This window comes from Triturus cristatus, chromosome 5_1, assembly GCF_964204655.1.
Source record: "Triturus cristatus chromosome 5_1, aTriCri1.1, whole genome shotgun sequence".
Lineage (NCBI taxonomy): Eukaryota > Metazoa > Chordata > Amphibia > Caudata > Salamandridae > Triturus > Triturus cristatus.
The window spans coordinates 774,465,537-774,486,741 of record NC_140587.1 but is presented as its reverse complement, the minus strand read 5'-3'; positions in this window follow the sequence as shown (position 1 = coordinate 774,486,741).

Sequence of the window (21,205 nt, the reverse complement as noted above, 5' to 3'; positions counted from 1 at the left end):
ACTTCCCAGAAACAGCGGGGGAAGCACTCTAAACATCCTGCTCCCCTCCTATCGGTATCAGCTAGGGATAGAGACACAGGTCTAAAATTGAGAATTACCCCCTCATTGAGATCCTTTTTTAAAGTTCAAACCAAACTGCCTTTGTCAAACACCCCTGTAAGTAAAACTATCAGTTCAGGAAAGCTTCCCGATAGGCAAACAGTGGTGGTAGCAGAGGTAATGATTGGGGATGAGTTGGTATTGAGCAACAAATATCAAGTGTTGGCTACGAAGGAGCATGAGATTGCCCCAGATCCTGTTTTGCAGGGGGAGGAAGCAGAAAGTGTTTGAGATCAAAGTCAGCTCCAGAGACAGGTACAGAGCACTTTGAATGTTGCTGCCAGTACACAGTCTGAGTTGCAGAAGCCCAAAGAGATGTTACTGCACTTGCGGATGGAAAGGTTGATGGAAGAGATGTTTTCAGAAATGAGAACAACATTTTCCACCTCTGAGAGGAATCAGGGTAAAATCCAAGAGTCGTGCGAAGTACTAGAGGAAAAGATGAACTCCCTGATGAACGGGGTGGCAGCGGTTGAGGCATCACTGTCAGATCTGGGCACTGAAGTTGAGGAGAATCAGAGCAAGATCAAGATGATAAAAGCGAGAGAAAAAGACCTCCAGGACAAGATGGAATCTTTAAAAAACAATGCTCGGAGAAATAACCTGAGGCTAATAAATATCCCGGTGGGAAGGAAGGTGAAGATATTAGGACCTTCGTTGTGGGGTTACTCAGGGAGCTCATTACTGGCTTGGAAACATCTCCTCTGGAGCAAGACATTCAGAGGTTCCATAGGGACCCTTTCAGAAATACCGGTATAAGGAAAAACCCGAGAAAAATCTTGCTTAATTTCCAGTCTTACTCCCTGAAAGAACAAATCCTAAATGAGGCGCCTATGGCTGGTGTTTATAGAAAAGGCGATTGGTCATTTAGAGTTCATTCCGATATCTCTAGGGCCACTCAAGATCGTCAGTGGGAACTTGGTAATCAAATTCAGGAGTTAAAATCATTGGGTGCGACAGCACAGATGCTTTTCCCTGCATCACTGAGGATTATGTTTCGGAACAAGATGCATAATTTCAGAAACCCCAAAGAAGTTAAGTTATTCATAAAACAAATAAAAGCAGGACAGTTGGTGTAAAAATAAGTAGAGTCACCTATAAATATAGCCGGATGTAATACAGATTGTGTAAAGTAGTCGCTGGAGTGGGCAGGCCCTCGAAGGACGATTATGTTTCACCGGAGGAGGAAGGGAGGGTTCTCCTGGGGGGGTGAGAGGAGGGGTGCACAGTTTTGAGGATACACAGATTTTCACATGGGTGATGGGAGCATATAGGGAAAAAAATGTCCTATTTTGTGAATGTAAAGAGATCTCTGGTAAAGGGGGAAACCAAGCATTTATGCTTGTTTTACAGTCTTAGTCGCAATGTCAATTAACATTATGTCATGGAATATAAATGGATTAAGGGTCAGGAGAAGGAGGCAGAAAATGTTTGAATATTTGAGAATGGCAGAGAGCGAGATCATTATTCTGCAGGGGGCGCATCTGTTAAAATTGGAATGGGAGGAGGTTGTACAGAAGCTAAAATAGGTGGACACCTCAATGTGTATGAACCGGGTTGTTGTGTTAAGGGGGTCGCTATTCTTTTTAGGAAGGCAGCCAAGGCAGTAATACTGGAGACCCCCTCGGAGATGGGTGGTGGTAAAACTTAAGATTCAGGGAAAATTCTTATGTTATTGCAGGCTATTACAGCCCTAATTTGGATGACCCCTTACCTTTACAATCTCTGTATAATCAATTATTGGAGTTCTCTGTCCCCATTATTTTGGGGGGCGATTTCAACTGGCCAAATGTAAAAACGCCCCTAGAACCAAATTTACCCCAAATGACAGAATGCTTGAAACGTTGTATGCAGGATTTTGGGTTGTTGGATGTATAGAGGGAGAAAGGGGTGGGGGACCAAAAATTTACTTTCCAGAATAGAAGACATGGTCATACCTCTAGGATCGACTATTTTCTAGTTGAGAGAGGGGAAGGCAGGAAGGTTAGAACAGTGGAGCATTTACCTGCCCATTTGTCGGATCATTCGTCAGTTTGCCTGAACCTGAAGGTGGGAGGAAAATCCCCACCCCCAAGGTGGACTCTGGATAGAACTCTATTGTTAGACCCACAAGTGAGGTTAAAGCTGAAGGAGATAACTGAGGATTATTTTTGTACAAATGGTACGGACACATTACCTCAGGTTAGCTGGGAAGCTTACAAAGCTGTTGTTAGGGGGAAGCTGGTTGGGATTGCTGCATATAAAAATAAGGTCAGCAAAGGCAAAATCAGATCTATAGAAAATAGATTGAAACAGCTGGAAGAAATGGTGAGGGGGAGAACGAGCACAAGATACACAGGATGTGAGCTCGGCGGAGTTGGAAATAGGAGAAAGGAAGGAAGAATTATCTTGTATTTTTTAGGGGCTAGTCAGAAGAAAGTGGGAGGCGAGCAAGTACGCGCACCATGAATATGGGGAAGGCTACAAAAGCTCCTGGCTTGGAAATTAAAAACAGATCAGAACCAAAATAGGATACCAGCCATTATGATAGAGGGGAAGATCTCACCCAGTTGTGAGGACAAACAGATAGAAGGTGCTTTTGTAGATTTTTTTCAAACACTCTATACAGATGATGTGGGAGCTAAGGAGGAGCAGGTTGGGGGATATCTGAATGATTTGAAATTGCCTTTTTTGTCAGATGAGCAAAGGGGGCTGTTGAACCCTGAAATAACGATTGAAGAGGTAGTAGGGGCAATAGCGAGACTGAAGAGGGGGAAGGCTGCAGGTCCGGATGCCCTCCCAAACGAGATTTATTTGTCCCTTAAAGATGAGATTGCCCCTTTTCTAACAAAGCTATTTAACTTGTTTTTTCTTGGAGGGTCTGCTATCCCAGAGTCACTATCTGCCTCTTGTTAAAAGCAGGGAAGGACCCGAAGTGTTGTGAATCTTACAGACCTATCTCATTGCTGAATAGCGACTATAAGTTCTTTACGCAGATTCTGGCTGGGAGACTGGGAGGGGTAGTGGGCAATCTGATACATCCAGACCAGAAAGGGTTTATAAAAGGTAGGCAGATTCATGAGCTGACACAAGAGTTATTAGGGGCAATAGACATAGCAACTCAACTTCGACGCAGTGAAGGCTTTTGATAGGGTGAGCTGGCCCTTCCTGCATAGAGTTGCGGTGTCATACGGGTTAGGAGATGCTTTTGGTCGGGCCTTGAAGATGATCTATAGAAGCCCATCTGCTAGGATACTGGTAAACGGGAACCTCATGCAAAAAATATCCATCTCAAGAGGTACAAGGCAGGGCTGCCCTCTCTCCCCTCTTTAATCTCTATATTGAACCAATAGCCATCAAAATCAGGGCCAGTCAACAGATTTTGCCATTTGAGTTTGGGGGCTGAGAGAAGAGGGTAGCTTTGAACGCAGATGATCTGATGATATTTACAAGGGATTTGTCATTTTTCACACCAAGAAATTTTAAGCCTTTTAGACAAATTCGGGGAGGTTTCCAGGTACCAGATAAACTGGCAAAAAACTGACGTGATGGAGTGGAACTTGCAGAGCAACAACCCTCTGGTGAAGGAATCAATTAGGTATTTTGGTATTACGGTGACAAAGAGCTTGGAAGACACTGCATGGGTGAATTTTGAGAGGGTAGCAAATTAGTCCAAAAAGATAATAAAAACTTGGGCAGGGTTTCCACTCTCTTTTTTGGGAAGATCGAATATCTGGAAGATGGCGATACTACCAAAATTCACTTTTCTGTTTGCCTCAATCCCCTTGGAGTTTAAGAAAGTTTGGTTTGCCAAATTGCAGGGTACACTGTCTAGTTTTATTTGGGCTTCTAAAGCAACCAGAATTGCGTGTAGGAAGCTCTGTAGGGGGAAACAACAGGGAGGAATTGCTAGCCCAGATGTGTCCCAATATTGTAGAGCATTTCAGTTTAAAGCATTTAGAATTGTGCCCCAACACGGGCATCTCCAGGGACTCCTGAGTGTTTGAGGGATAGCCTTTCAGGCATATTAGTAGACACGGGAATAATTAGATGGGGCCGGTTACTCGACGGGAAGACTCTGATAGACTGGGAGCAGTTATCACTAATGACGTATAAGGGTATCTCCAGATTTAAATACTATCAGTTAACCAGTTGGTCAAAATCATTGGCGAAGGAAGCAGCCGGTAGTAGTATATTGGAAAATAAGTTTTTAAGAAGTTTTCCACTGAAAAAGGAGGTTTCAGATTGGGATCTGGAGGAAGGATCTTCCATCGGGGGACATACAAAGTGCTTGGGAAGTATCTATGTCTATTCTGTGGTATGTTATTTGTGCTGATTCACTCAGGAGAAATCCTTTATTTACGTTACACAGGGCCTATTGGTCACCAAAACGGCTAACAAGGATGAATAATCAGTTGTTAGGGTTCCCCGTTAGCTCCCACAGAAAACAATTGTCTATTTTGCTTGACTCAGGAGACACTGGCAATTTCAGGGATATTCAGGTAGCCAGAACTGCTAGTATTCCTTTTTTGCGCAAGCCTCTACCTGAACCTGAGCAGTGGATGGGTCCGAATTATCGTCCGGGCTCATCACTTATAAAACACCTCAGATGGACATGATTTGCAGTAATGGTCAATCTGAGGCTATTGTTTTTGACCTCACTGATGCCTCTAACATTGGAGCAATTTTGGGGGTTCCATGGTTGCAGAAACATAATCCGCACATTGATTGGAACTCTCGTACAGTGACACTTAGATCCCAGTACTGCGTACTGAATTGCTATCAAGAAGCTAACGAAGGGACTGCTTTGCTGTGCTGTGCCTCAAGGGTCGACCCCCCAGCCACGAGCCTTCCTGCTATTTATGAGGAGTACAGCTCAGTTTTTGATGAGGCACAAGCCACTGTTCTACCCCCTCACAGGTCCTATGACTGCTGCATTGATTTAATTCCCGGAGCCACACTACCGGTTAGTCGCATTTATGCATTGACAGCACCTGAAACAGAGTACTTGAAGGAGTACATCCAAGATATGCTAAAAAAGGGGTCCATTAGACACTCTACATCTCCAGTTTCTTCTCCTCTTTTCTTTATCCCGAAGCGAGAAAGGGGTTTAAGGGCTTGCTTGGATTACCGCACTCTTAATAAAGCAACCATAAAAAACAAATATCCACTTCCCCTTATACCTGTTCTTTTAGACCAGATCAGAGGAGCCAAAGTGTTCACCAAAATAGATCTGAGAGGGGCTTACCATCTCATTCGAATCAAACCAGGAGACGAATGGAAAACAGCCTTCCGTAACAAATTCGGACTCTTCGAGTATTGTGTAATGCCGTTTGGTCTTTGCAATGCTCCTGCGGCCTTTCAGTACTTTTTTAACGATATACTGCGAGAGTATCTAGATATTTTTGTGATTGTATATATCGATGACATCTTGATATACTCTCAAAACGAGCAGGAGCATGTCATCCATGTGAAGAAGATCCTTCAGAAACTGAAGGAACATCAGCTGTTCGCCAAACTCGATAAAAGTATGTTCCATACCACACGTGTGGAATTCCTTGGATTTGTGATCTTGCCTGAAGGGGTGCATATGGATCCAAAGAAGGTAGAGGCATTAGGCAAATGGCCTAACCCTAGTTCCGTTAAAGAAGTACAGTCCTTTATCGGTTTTGCCAACTTCTATCGTCGATTCATACATCACTTCTCCGACGTGGTGAAACCCAGAACAAGACTTGTAAGGAAAGGAACCCCCTTCAGCTGGACGAAAGAAGCGGAGCTCGCCTTCTCTTTATTAAAGGAAAGATTCACCCAGGCGCCCATTATTAAACATGCAGACAACACACAGCCATATTACGTAGAAGCAGATGCTTCACAAGTGGCAGTAGGGGGTGTCCTCTCACAGCGTGATAAAACTTCAGGATGCTTCCATCCCGTTGCTTACTTCTCCAAGACTCTCTTACCTGCAAAGCAAAATTATACCATCGGGGAAAGAGAATTGTTGGCTATTAAATTAGCGTTCCAAGAGTGGAGACACTATTTGTTAGGTTCTCCCCATGTGATTACCATTTACTCTGATCATAAGAATCTCCAATTCTTTAGAACAGCCAGAGCGCTTACCCCTAGACAGATGCGCTGGGTAGCATTTTTTAGCGAATACGATTTTGTGATCACGTACCGTCCTGGTTCTCAGCAGGGTAAAGCGGATGCTCTTTCTAGGTTGGGTCAGGAGAAGAACTTTATACAGAATGAAAGCACCCCCATCATTTCTAACAACAAGATCATTGGGACAGGATATCAAAAGAGCGCTAGATCCTACGATTTTCTAGAGACACTAAAAGAAATCTACCTAGAAATCCCACAAGACGAGTGGAACAAAGATCCTCGGAACCACATCCAAGAAGGACTTTATTATCACGATAATAAACTGTTCTTACCCACAACGTCAGTACAACAGAAACTATTGCAATGGTGTCACAATAGTGCCTTGGCAGGACATCCAGGCAGTGTTAAAATGCTCCACGCATGCCAGCAATGGTTTTGGTGGCCAGAAATGTCTAAAGATGTTGTCACTTTTGTGAATTCTTGTCCTACCTGTGCAAGGCAAAAGGCTTCCCATTGTGCTCCCACTGACCTATTGAAACCACTGTCGGTACCCCCTGCACCTTGGCATTCCATATGTATGGATTTTATCACCGATCTACCTCAGAGTCAAGGGCATACTACTATTCTAGTGGTAGTCGACATGCTAACCAAAATGGCACATTGTGTTCCCTTAAAGAAATTGCCCTCTTCCAAAGAACTAGTGCAAGTGTTTACAGCTAATGTCCTTAGATTGCACGGATTGCCCTCCGTGATAAACTCAGACAGAGGGGCGCAGTTTGTTTCAAAATTCTGGCGAGGGATGTGTACAGCTCTGGGTAAAGACCATCGGCTATCCACTGCTTACCATCCCCAAACAGATGGGCAAACAGAGCGTACCAATCACACCCTAGAGCAATATTTAAGATGCCTTCTCTCCACGATCACAAGTAGTTGGACAGAGGCACTCCCTTTGGCAGAGTTCGCCTATAACAACGCCATACATGCCTCCACAGGTGTTACCCCATTCTATTTCACATCAGCCCATCACCCCAAGTTCATACCCGTGCCTTTCTCCAAAGAATTAGACAGCATCCCTGCACTTACAGAACACCATAAAAACTTGTCTTCTGTGTGGGAAAAAGCCATAACTGAATTACAGAAAACCAAAGAAAACATGAAAAAACAGGCAGATAAACACAGGCGTCCAGAACCGGCCTACCAGACGGGGGATAAAGTCTGGTTATCAACAAAAAATCTCAGACTAGCAGGACCCAAAAAACTACAACCCCGGTACATAGGTCCCTATGTCATTACTAAAATAATCAACCCTGATACACTTAAACTACAGTTACCAGATGACCTACAGATACATCTCGTTTTTCATTGTTCTTTACTAAAGAAATATCTTCCTCCTTTGAATCCTGAAAAACCCCCACCCCCCATAACAGTACAAGGAGAAGAAGAATTTGAAGTCCATGAGATTTTAGATTCTCGTAGACTCAAGGGTAAACTTCAGTATCTGGTAGACTGGGTAGGATATCCACCAGAGGATAGATCTTGGGAACCAGTGGAAAACATCCATGCCCCTGTCCTAATCCGTAGATTTCACGCCCTCCATCCTGCTAAACCACGCCCCGGGAGAGCGTCTTTGGGTGGGAGAACTGTTAGAATTCCCCGTTAGCTCCCACAGAGCTGTACGAGGAATCGTAACATTGAAGCATGTTCCACTCTCTCTCATTGGTTCATTAGACGGGGGTATGTACTTTTGAGAGGATCCCTAGATCTGAAAGTACATAATTTAGAGACGCTCCCTAACTCCTTTAAACTGAAGTCAATTCCACTAATCAGGGCCTGGCTTACTGGTCCGTCCTGTGAATGGTGACCACGCCCCCTATGTTCAGCTCGTCGTTGTGTACTGCTCCGACTTATGAACTTACTCTAGCCTCGTTCCTCCCTGTTCCTGCGTTGTATATCGTATACAATATTTGCCTGACACTAGCCTTCTGAAGGAGAATTTCCCCCGCTCTTTCTTCAGAGTTGGTCATGCTACGAGTATATACCTTCGCGGTGGCCAATAGTTACGTTTCATACCTCATTGGGAGTGTCTGCCCCCGCGTCTGCCTAGTCCCGACCGGAGTCGTGTAGAGAGGGCACCCGCTTCTCAGGTAAGCGTGTTTGTTGTCTGCTCTGCTCGCATTTTAGTTTTGAGCCGGTCAGCGCACCGCGTTTCCTGGGAGGTGGGGAACCCTTGTCTGCTCCGCTCCCGTCCGGATCTTTTGGGCAGCCTCGATGTTCGTGGTTGCTCCGCTCCTGTAGAAGCTTGGCAGGAGCCAGCCAACACGACATTCGGACAAGCTCCAACAAGTCTTGGCTGCTCCGCTCTTCCATAGTCACTGATAGAGCCGGCCAGCGGGATTTGTCATTACACTCAGGGTTTAGAAGTGTATGCGGGAACCCCAGACTATCTCAGCATTGAGCCCCCCCCCTTCTCCACCACACCCTCATCTAACCCTGCTAGTTTAGAACCTTATCTTTGGCTATAGAATCCTGATTCCAACCTTGATACTGGTGTGTATGAATGTGAAGGTGCCCTCTTTTTGGAGTAATTCCTTTTAAGACCTCAGGGCGACCGGGAGAACTTCAAAACCTGATCATTGGTCTACCTGACTTCAAGAGGCATCTCTGTTTATTCGAGTGTACAGAAAGACTCACCAGAAGTAAGTGAGCCATATGAGGAGAGTGGACATGTATTAATGTGTTATTTGCAGATCATCTAAACTCTCCCTGTATTCCTTTCCAGGTCTTCCCTGATCAACTACCATCATTACCTGACCCGCAAAAAACCTTAGGGGAAGAGTGGTGGTCACTCATGGGTTATTCCCCTCACTTTTAGCAAACAAGATCTCACGAAAGAGTTTTTCTGTCTCACTCTGAGGGTTGTCTTCTGAAAGTGTGGAGAGCAGCATCTTCGCTCCTGTGGAAAATCGGAACAGAAGGTTCCCCCTTCTTGGGACTAGCGCAACAGCAGTCGGTCAAGTGTTGTTCTAAGTGTGGGGAAAGAGAAGCAGACAGCCTCCATATGTTCTGTCATTGCCCGAGCCTCCAGGTGTATTGGCACGATGTAAGTGAAGTCCTTTTAACAGCATTGGGCATGAACCTGGAGGTAAGCATAAGTTTAATTATGTTTGGGGTTGTGTTAGAGGAAGAGACAAGGGTAATTCTGGGCAGCAAACGGAGGAATCTACTGTTTGTGCTGATATTGTTAGCAAGGCGTGAAATTTGTATAAAGCGGGTATCGCAACACCCTCCCTTAAGGAGGGAGTGATTGGACTCAATACGAAGGATCCGAAAGTTGGATGGAAGTAGGGAGGGGATTACTAAACTGGATTTCTGGGACATCTGGGATCAGAATTTTTTGTTTTGATATTTTTACACTGGTGTTTTAATTTTGTTAAAACTGGTTTTCCAAAATTAAAATTACTATCGATCCAGACTTGGTGTCTTATTGGTCGGGGAAAGGTATCTCACTTGTTAAACATTTATATGATTCCAACAATGATCCTCTCCCTTTCTCTTCCCTGGCTCAGCATTTCTCTTTATCTAATATAGATTTCTATACCTTCCTGAAGATAAAGGTAGCACTTGCTAAAGTACATCTTCATCCTTCTTCCCCTACGATTACGCTTTTTCAGTTATGGGTTAGGTCTGGTCATGTAGCATCTAGGATTTATAAATTTTTATCGTCCTTGACACTTCCCTCTCAAACTGTTACACAGCAAAAATGGCTCCATCATTTTGAACATGATGTTACCGATCATATTTCTTCAGACACTTGGCAGGATATTGGTAGGCTTTCTCTTCGTAATAAAATTGCCCCCTCTTTAATGCAGTCTAAGTTTTTCACTATTAATCTTCTTCACTGGACTCCCACTCGTTTGTATTCGTTAAATCTTAAGGAAGATAATTTATGTTGGAGTTGTGGTCTTGCACCAGGCGATTTTCAGCATATGTTCTTTGACTGTTCTCTTCTCCAACCCTTTTGGGGTTTAATTCATAAACACCTCATGCTTATCTTTAATATTAAGTTTCAACTTTCATTTCCGTTAGTCCTTTTAGGCCCGCTGGCGGCCTCGGTCCCATTGCCTCTAGTCTCCATGGAGGTACAACTGTTGGATCTTTTATTAACCGTTGCAGTCAAAGTAATTCTCATGGAGTGGAAATCTTTTTCTTCAGTCTCTTATCATACTTGGTGGGCATGGGTTTCTTTTCTACGTAGTGCTCATACTTCAGTTGGGCATGCTCATCTTTCTCCGTCTATATCTTCTGGTGTGTGGTTGGCGCTAGATACGTACATGCAATTGGCCTCAGAGGGGTTGGTGGATCAATATCCTTTTGATTTGTCTATTTAATGTTGTCTTGAGTGTTCGGTGAATCCTTTGGAAATCCCTCTCTTTTCTCTCCCTTTGTCTTGTCTTTCCTCTTCTCTATCCTGTCTCTTCTCTATCTTTGCTTTTTTCCTTTCTTTCCTCTTATACCCAGTTTAATATCTGATGATGATACTTTTGATAATTACTTCTCCCGGTTTTTCATTGCTTCCTCCTTAATTGACGTATGTCTCTGATACTTTCAGAATAATGAATGTTAAGATATATTTTTATTGGATATTATCAAACCTACCATTTTGTATATTTTAGCTGTTATCAATTGTATCATTCTTGCCTGTATATTATGTTTGTATCTAATCTTTTAAAAAATAAATTCTTTTGAAATCAAAAAAAAAAAAAAAAAAAAAAACTGGTTCAGAAGTCCGATGATTAAGCAATTTGGCAACAACTCCCGGGCTCCTGGGTTGAGGACTGGTTTTTCTAGACCTTTTCTCTGGGTCGGCCCTGAGGGAATAGGAAGAATGGGGTTTTACTACCTGACAATTTTCACTTGTTGGAGGTAGGAATGGTATCCCCCTGGTTTTCTTCCTTTAAGCCTATTGAATGCACAAATGAGGACATGCAAAAAAAAAATTAAATGGCTGTCACTATATTTTAGTGGGCCCCGCTTCTTCCATGTTTTTTCTTTGCCTGTAAGACTACACTGCTTCAGAGTTGGCCTTGCTACAATATTTATGGTTTTGCGGTTTTGCTGGTGGGATGTACTCACTTAGGGGTACATCTTTCAGCACTGATCAAATTGTGATTGTCTGTATGCGTAGCGTGCTTCTGTGTTGACATTTCTGGTGTAAACATGTAAAACGTCTTAAGAAGCTTCCCGTTCTGAAAGCAATTTGGTTAGGTCCGTGAACAGGCCATTGGATTGTTGTCCTCACGGGAACTTCGTTAATCAAAAGCCAAACAAAAGTCGCGCGCCTCATGTCAGTTCATTAGCAGCCCGGCATGTTTGGACCAAGGCCTTACGAAATTGGAGCATGCCAACCAGGGTACGGTTCTGCAATTCGGCCCTTTCCTCCGCTTACTGTAAGCAGCTCGTGGCGTCTTGGCGGAAGAGAAGCCATGATGTCCAGGGGACAGGAAGAGCACTAGCGCTTAGGAATGCACTTTGAGCCGCTGCCGGTGCGGACACGTCGCGGAAGCTGCTAGAACAAACCAAGGCGAGAGAATGCTCATCAAGTCCTCACTTGCTCGCGTTGGAAGGTGTTCTGGCAGCTGCTGTCGTCTGCCTTCAGGCGATGTTTTTCGACATAAGTGTCTTCTGTCTGAGGAAGGCTTGTCGGGCAGGGAGGGGACTTAGGCTGTGCTGCCAACACCAGGCATGGCATGAATGAATTGTTCTGTGCGAGGGATGCTGGGGCGGACGCCCATTAAGCTATTGCATGTGGAATTCTCCTGAGAATGTGGGTATTGTTTCCTCAGACGGGCGAGCCTCGTCGTGGCCCAGAACCAAGATTCTGTGCGAGGCCGTAACAGATAGAGCACGTACATTTGGTTGGATGTGTACAGTGGCTTATTAGGTACGGCTTGGGGCACACAATATTGTCTTGGGTTTTCCATATATTTACAGATGGAGAAAGTGTTGTACAGTTCTATTCATACAAAACCTATAAGCTATATAAAAAAAAGTACACACACATATGTACAATTTTTATGCCAGGAGTGAAGTCTTAGATACTATTGGACTAGCCAGGTGTCATTTTGAGAGATTTAATGTGCCATTTTTTTTTTAATTCTTCCAAGGACATGGAACTCGGAGGAGGACTTCAGAGGCAAGGTCACTGGATGTTTCACCAAGGTCAGGTTTATGCTTACCCCTTTCTTTAGTCATCAAAGCCGTTAGCCCTGTAATGGTAGCACAGGGCCAACATTACAGGCAGGGTCACTGGAATTATGCGGCAGGGGAGGAGAAAATTAGGCTACAGAGTTTACTAAATTATGCAGCAAGAAAAGCGAAATTATGAGGTATGATGCAGCACGTTTTGTAATAGAGCACCTCATTATTTTGTCTTTTTTTTACATATGGTAGCACTATCTGGCAAAAGGTTTACCTCATTAGAACCAGTCTGACACCCAAATAGACCAATAAGCAAAAGAGAGGTGACCAGCAAACCTTTGCAAATGGCATTTTTACCGTGCAAAAACACGTGTTGCTGCGTATTTAGTAACTTTTGATCCGTTTGGGAAAACATTTATTTGGTTGAAATCTGCAGATTATGCCGCAGACGAATAATGTGCAAATGTGGCAAATCCATCACTATGTGGAAATGGTTGCCTTATGACTGTGAAGGTTCGTTAAATACAGAGAGCAAACATGAAACACAGTTACAATAAAAGATGGCATTTCCACAACAACAACAAATATAACTGAGTTTATATTAAAAAAATAAGTATCAGGAAGGAACGGAGAAAATGCAGAATTTGCAGCCAGGAACTAATATTGTGATGCAATTCTGCAGGAGTCATGTGTTCAGAGTGAGCCTGAAGCAAGACACATGAATTAATCATGTCTTTCCAAAGAAAAATTAAATTATGTATAGAGGTCAAACTATCTACTGGGGAAAAAAGCTGGTAAGCAAAGATTCTTCTTGCTAAGTACAGATTTATTTTATATGTTGTGTACTGAATCTTCACTGCCTGGCACACCCAATCAAGCTTCTGAATTGTAATGTTTACCTCCTGCCAGTTTTACCTCCGTCCATGGCAGCTATTGGCTGGAGAGCAACAAGCTCACTGTTTATTTGTCCTCGCTGCCCAGGGCAGGAAATGAATCCTATCTTGGATAGTTCCTTCTTTCAAAGACCTATGTATGCTCTTCAGTTTTTTTTCTCCTGAAAACTGAGATTTCTTTCACCCTGGGAAAAATTGTACTTATGATGAAAATGTTGTTTACCTTATCAATCAATCCATCATCAGGCTTGTATAGCGCTGCTTGTAACACCGGGGGTTCTCCAGGCGCTGTGTGACTTGAACGGTCCTCGGTCGGCGAGTGGTGGTGGTCGAAAAGCCAGGTCTTCAGCTGCTTCCAGAACTGCCCCAGAGGGGGACGTGCGCAGGTGGAGGTCGTTCCAGGACTTGGCGGTGAGGTAGGAGAAAGCTTGGCCACAGCATCAGCTGCGGTGTGTTCCGTGGAGGTCAATACCTGGCCCACAACACATCTAAGAGGTTAAATGTCGCCATCAGTGCTGCCACTTCTCCATAATGACACTAAGGAAGGATAGCTCTCGTTGATGCTGCCAATAATATAGTAACAAAATGTATGTTGACGATCTGCGAAACCTTCTTTAAGCTGAAGTTCTTTCCATCTATGTCACTTCCTATCTCTTACCTGTCTTGTAGACATAGTTAGAAGAGGAATACTAAATTAATGCCCTTCTAAATATTGTTTCACTTTTTTAGGAGCAGGAGCTCAGAATATCTGAAATGATCAACTCAAGGAGACCCCTCACGGGTATGTGAGAGTGAAGAGCACAGTAAGAAACTAAATCCTGTCTAGAAGTCATAAAGTGGACCGACAGCCACTATGACTAAGGATGTTGGAAATGCCCTGCTCCATGGTCTCCTGGACACCACACTGACTCCCTGAATGGCATCCTAAACACCACAGCCGGAATAAATATGATCACATTACCCCATCCTGACGGAACTCCACTGGCTTCCCTTGCTGGACCATACCATCTTCAAAACCAGCTCCATCATTTACAGAGCCATCACGGTCGGCATCCCTGTCTAACTGGCTGACAAACTCGCCATTTGTCGTGGCACTCGGCACACCCACAGACAAAACACCATCAGACTCGAGACAAACGGAAAACAAAGCTGAAGGCCTTTTCCATGTATGCACTAAGGATTATGAAAAAATCTCCCACATTCATCAAGACTGCCCCCACTCTGCTCCAATTTAGGAAAGAGTTGAAGAATCATCTCTTTAAAGAACACTGCATCACAATCCAGTAATAGTGTACTTCTGTTCCCGGGACAGAGCTACTTCTCTGATCACTAGTTTACTGTATTCTTGTCTTGGACCGTCTACGACACTTTACTACCTAGATTCAGGCTATACGCTATACTAATACAAGATAGATACATGCAGATATGAGCTTGAACATAACGTTGCAAGGAGTGTAGAAAAAAGGAGGAACCACAGAGGATTTTCTGAAGTGGAAGTTCCCATAGAGGAAACAGATGGACTCGCAAACATCCATAATCCACAAACCAGCCAAAGGTTTTTTATAATCGCAGTCTCAGACACTTACATTCACACAGGTCAAGTGACGTGCATTCCGAGCTGGCAAACACCACCGAGGCTATGATACCTGAGAGGCACAAGAAAAAGATTATATAAATTACCTGATGTATGCTTTGAACTTGCTTTAAAGGAATATAAATAGTAAATATATTATAGGCTGCCACCCTCACACATGTGACACATGCAGAAGAGTATGCACTAAATTCAGTACAGTCAATTGCACATAGGTAACCTCTCTGTCAGTCTCCATTGTGGCAGGTACCAGAAGGAACCTTTAGAGAGGGTCCCAACAAAAGAGCCATCAGCAAAGATTCATTGCTAGCAGCAAACAGGAGATACACATAGGGAAGTGGAGATTCCTGAGTAACTGGGGAAGGTGACATAGGTGGTGAAGGTCCAGAGGTGAACCTGCAACCCTGCCTATTTGTTGGTCTATACCAACATCAGAGCACCAGCACACAACAGCAAGTGCCAGGGACAAACAGGATACTCAATCCAAAGGGTATCACAAGATAGGACAAAAGGAAACAGCAGTGTGGATACTAGGTTGGCGCATGTAAAGGCAAGCATGGGCGAGTGTGCATTTGTGCATGCCTCTATGCATGCATTAGCAACACGTTGGCTATGAGCAGCTGACAGAGGGAGAGGCAGGGAGATGTAAAATAATCCCTCATGCATCCTATGGGTGGCAAAATAATATGCCCACACATCCAATAGCATTATGTGAAAAAGAAATGCTCCTCTGATTCGACTGAAAATGTGATTGTAGTTATGGATTCAGCTGTAACAGTGTTAAGGATGTGGTTTATGCTCTTGCCCTCATGGTGGTGGCTCCTCTCCTTTAGGGGCTGTGGTGGGACACAGTTTGTTGAATGAGATCGGCGAGGCAGATGTGTGCGGCAAACCTGGCTTCGTCCAGACTCTGAAGGTCCGTTTAGACCACTGCCTACATTGTCTTTGATTGAGGATTTCACGGGGGCACTAATTTCTATGACATTCATTTGAGAATTTTCTCCATCCTCTGGCTTTCCTCACAGATACTACACCTGTGAGTATCCTTATGTTTAGTTTACAGGGTGATTGTTTTCTCTTCACCCACAGTGCTTTCTCAATAATTCCTTGACTGCTTGCGATTATACCCCATTCTGGGTACAGTCCCACAGGACATCTGTCTGTCCTGATGAGACCCTTGTTCCTTTGTTGTGTCAAAACGTCATCGACACACTTGGCAAACAAACCTTTTGTTGTACCATAACAACGTGTGGTTAGGCAAATAAGGGCCTGCCTGATAGGACCTCTCTTTGTGGTTGTTTGCAGACCAACATACCTACAATGGTTTCACCACTTGTTTCACTTTATTTTTGGTTGTGACTCTGGATGTTGTTCATGTGGGAGGTCATCTTGCACACTTTCTGTTCTTATACAATGTTTGTATAAAATATAGAATACACTTTATTAAATGAATAAATTGGCCTCATTGCACTGGACACCTGCTACTTATTATTTGTTATGATACTATTGTAAAATGAGTACAGTAATTTTTGCTATGTGTATCCAATATGTTTGTATATGAAATGAGTTTCATGTGAATGACAGTGATTGCTTGTAGCAACCCCAGTTGCAGACAGGGATTTAGATTGTCAGCAGTTGCAGCCCCCAGGCCATGTAACCTGTGACTGTGGGCCTTTGTTAGTTACAGTAGGGCCAATCAGGGCTTCACACTTCAGCAGTGATGCAGTTTCACTCTCTCCCACTTCAGACGCAGCATCACCTGAGCCCCCTGGGTACGGTCAGGCAACACAGTGATACTTGAGCTTCAAACATCTTAGCGCCGCTCATGTGGGAACATGCAAAGTGATTGGGAAGAAATCTTCACAGCGCGAGTAACTCCTGTCGTCAATCTCAGGAACAGTCAGCTTTTCCTTGGTGCTCCACACACCAGAAACAACTGAGCCTCTTATTCTGGGCAATCTCTCCTCCTACAGGGCAAGGCCTGCTGCTTCCATCTCTTAGGAGGAGAACAGGCTTGTAGGCATTCCAAGAAGTCCCTCAGCTCCTCCAGTAGAAAGTGCAGACTTCAGGTGATGTCCTTCCATTTCTGTGAGACTCGCTCTCAAGGAGACACCAGCCCTGGTTACACAACAGCACTTCGAGTATTCTCAAAGTCAAGAAGAACTTGGGGCGTGGAAAAACATGGAGTGGTTTGGATTCCTTTTTTATATACATTTTCCTGCTCAGGGATGTGGATCTACTGACTAAAGCTTCAGAACTGGTTTAGGTCGGTTTTATTTCAAACATAATGTTCAGGAGGCTTCTCAGACACAGCCATTGTTTAAGGTGATGGTTTTCACAGTAGACAACAATGACTCACTCCAAGCAGGTTTATCCAAAACAAAAGCTCAATGAAGTGTGAGATATCTGTCAATCACTAATTAGAGACAAAGTGGCAGGCCTATCTTGAACAACAGAACTGCAGTTCCATCTCTCATCCCTACTATAAACGAAATGGCAGTGCTCTGAAATAACTATTCAGCAGCCCATTGTTAAAAAAGGGCCTCTTTGCATTTCTAAAGGATGCCATATCTCCATTCTTCCTCACTTCAGTGTCAGAGTCTTCACCCACCAACCAAAGACATTCATGTAATTCACTTTCACTGTTTGGGGAAGCTGTTCTCAGTCTCCATCTTGTGCCATGCAAAATGAGAGGCATCCAAAAATAAATCTCACTGGTCCTAATTCTCTGATTAATACTTATATATCACACAGGGCCTGATTCTGATCTTGGCAGTCGGGTTACTCAGTCACAATGGTGACAGATATCCCATCCGCCGAAATCTGAATCCCATAGGATATAATGAGATATATATTTCGGCAAACAGGATATCCATCACCGTTATGACAAAGTAACCCATCCGCCAAGATCTAAATCAGGCCTACACTGTTCTTCTACCATACATGTGCTACATATTCACTACACATACATGCACTTGACGTTCCCAGAGAAAGTCCATGCAAGGTGCTGAATTTCACATTACAACGGAACTTAGGAGCCAGTAGGATCTCCTCTACTTCACACAGATAAAAAGGGCTGATCACACTACTGATGCAAAACATACAGAGGGTTGCCAGTACCGCTTTAGGAAATTCACCCAGGGCATAGACAATGACCTTTGTGCACCCCCTGGGCCTTGCATTACCACGGACAGGACTAGGCCTCTGTGCACAAGTTGTATTTGCATGACACCAGGGTCAAAATAAAAGTCAGAATACCTGTTTCACATGCAGTTGGGCATTCAGGTCTCTGAGGGGACATTATTGTTTCAAAACATCTATGTGGATTAGGGTCATAAACATTTTGTGGCTGTAGATGGTGATGGGCACACCTAATTTGCAAACATCAAGTGTTTTGTACAGCTCATTGTGGTCATCAAGTTGAGAGAGTAATACTGTGGTCTGGTGTCTCCCAAATGTCATATGGTTTTATCACAGCATACATCCTTGAGGCATTCTTAGTCCAGTGACTTCTCTGGTGGAATATTCAGCCACATTTCCCTATTGGTTCTTCTCACCTTCTGTGAGTTTCCATTCTGGCTTTCAAAATGCAAAGCATTACTCCACCTTCTTTTTCTTTGTCGCATGCTGGGGAGCCACCTATGCTTTGGGGCGAATGGAAAATAGTGTCCGGAGCTAGGCCACTGCATGTGAAGTAAACCTAGGAATGGAGAGGAAATTGTTACCACTGATACATTGCTTGGTGGTGTTTAAATACAACAAGGTCCCTCTAGGTGTCATTAAATATTAAATTAGGTTAACCAATTTACAAATAGTAATGAATTGTATCTAGTTGCAAATAAGCATAAATAAAATTTTAAGGAGACAATATTTTGTATGAATTTAATGTGCATACATACAAGAAGCAAACACAACGGATCCAATCATTGAGTATATGAACAGGGTCTACAGAAAAGACGCCAATGTTCTGTGAAATGGGTAATAAAACGGTGCAAGTGAATGAGAATATAAACAAAAAATAGCCCTGTAGCGGGATCTGTAACAAAGGTAATAGACATAAGAAATGGCAACAAACTAATGCATCAGAAATCTACATGGAGCGTGTATTAATATATGAGACCAGAAAAATTCATTAAGCTCCTAGATGGCCATCATAATTTCAAAGAGTCTTTCCGCCAAATATTTTCGAAGGCGCTTATACCAATAAGTGACAATTCCAGGGTCAACATCAGGATGAACTAACTTTCAGAGCACACACTGTAGTGCCAACAACATAGTAAAAATATATAAAACATTAGAGACAAGGAATAGACACATGACGTACAAAAAGAGGAAAGAGCTCCTGAAAAATAAACGTATTACCTAGGATTCCAGACTACATATATCCCGCAAGAAAATTATGTAACAACATATTGTAAAATCGGTGGAAAAAAGTGCAAGGTGCTAATATGAATAGTGAACACTCCTATTTGACTTACGGACAATGATTAATTTGTAAACAAAACAAGTGTGGGGGCCCTCATCGGGAGGCTACTGCAGATTGCACCATCCATTGCCAAGGTCAGAACTGCCATTGATAGTACCAACACAACTAATAATCATCACACTCCTACAAGTGTGACAATCCAAACTATTCTAGGCCTTCAAAGCTATAATAATAGCTTGAGCATTAATCATTTAAAATGTATATGGAATTAATAAACAACTGTGTTTGTGACCATCTCTAAATTCAAAAGACAGTGCTGCCATGTGGCAGACTTTCATAAGTGCTGGTGCTAACAATTACATGCCAGTGTCGAGCACTGGAAACCACTGGCTCAAATTAAGCACTACTTATGGAAATTTTTTACATCAATGGACATAGGGAGGTAGATATGTTAAAAATAGGGTTACACATAAATAAAAATAACTTTGCATGGATTATAGTCTTAAAAGATGTAACACTTACTTGAAAGAAGACGTGTGGTCTGGAGTGCTTGAGTTTGTCAGCGCAAAAATCAATCCCCAACCTCTAACTCATGAGGCGCGGCAATGACTAGGACCGGGAGCAGTGTAGTCCGACGGACTTTGGTGCTCCCTGACTAGAGTCGTCTCTTTCTCTGATTAATTAAAATTCATATGAATATGCTGAAACATTCTCTAAGTGAAATTAGACCTAGATTTGCCTTCTAAAGATCAAGGACATTGGGGGTACTCCTGTTTCAGAAATCTAAATCCTCTTATAGAGCTTTAGCCAAAGATTTTCATGCATTCTGCTGGGATACATGGTTCACACGATTTGCACCACTAGGAAACAAGCTAAAAAAACATTTTACTTCAATATGCATATGAGGATTCTTTCAGGATACCAATGCATTGTGTCAATCATTTTCACAACCTTTAGCTAAATAGGTGAACAGATACATTGTTGAGCAAGAGCTAGGGACAACTGGATACATCCTTCATACAGTATAGTGAGAAAACATCTCTGAGAACACTCTCTACCGAGTCGAACGAACAATAGCAATACTTTTTTTAGAACAGAAATCAGTAGTAATCATCATGTGGCATAATATGACATTGAGACAAGATAGAGAACAGATTATTATTTTTTTTTTTTTGAAAGCTTTATTCGATTTTGAAGTTAAAATCATAAAAGCGTACATCAGAATATTCATACATAAATATATAGAACAGATTAAACAAACTCTAATGCTAGCATAAACCAGTTAATTATGCTGTTATTGACAGTAAATCAACTCTCACAAGTTCTTCAATAAAGGTCTGAGTCCATCCATCAATTATGGGATGTTCTGGAAAGAAAAGAAGGATCCGCCAAGTCAGGACTAAAGGTCCAATTGGTCAAATGAATTGGCATAAGAAATAGGGCTGAAAAAATAAGGAGGCCACTAAAAGGAAACATCATAGAGAACAATAAGGAGTTCAATTATCATGGGTGCTGTTTAAATGAGGGTCTAAGGAAAGATGCAAGACAAGGAAAGCATCAATCCTACCAGGTAAAATAACTCATGAAAAAGATTGTATTAAAAATGTAAACTAATATAGATAAAATGATGTGCAGCATTAACATGTAATTTAAACAGTGTAGATGTTAAAAAATGTGCAAAAATAGTAAGCAGTTATACTCATTAATACTAGGCCTCAAAATGTTTAAAAGCAGCTTCGCTTCTTAAAGGACTTATCTAAAAGATGCTGAAATCAGCATAAAGGGCCTCATTACGATGTCGGTCGGAAGGCCTTGTCGGAATCGTTTCCGACCGACTCGGTTTCGGGAAGTCTGACAGACCGATTACAATGATTCCGAAAAAGGGGTGGTTGCAGAAAACTTTGCACCCCATGGTGC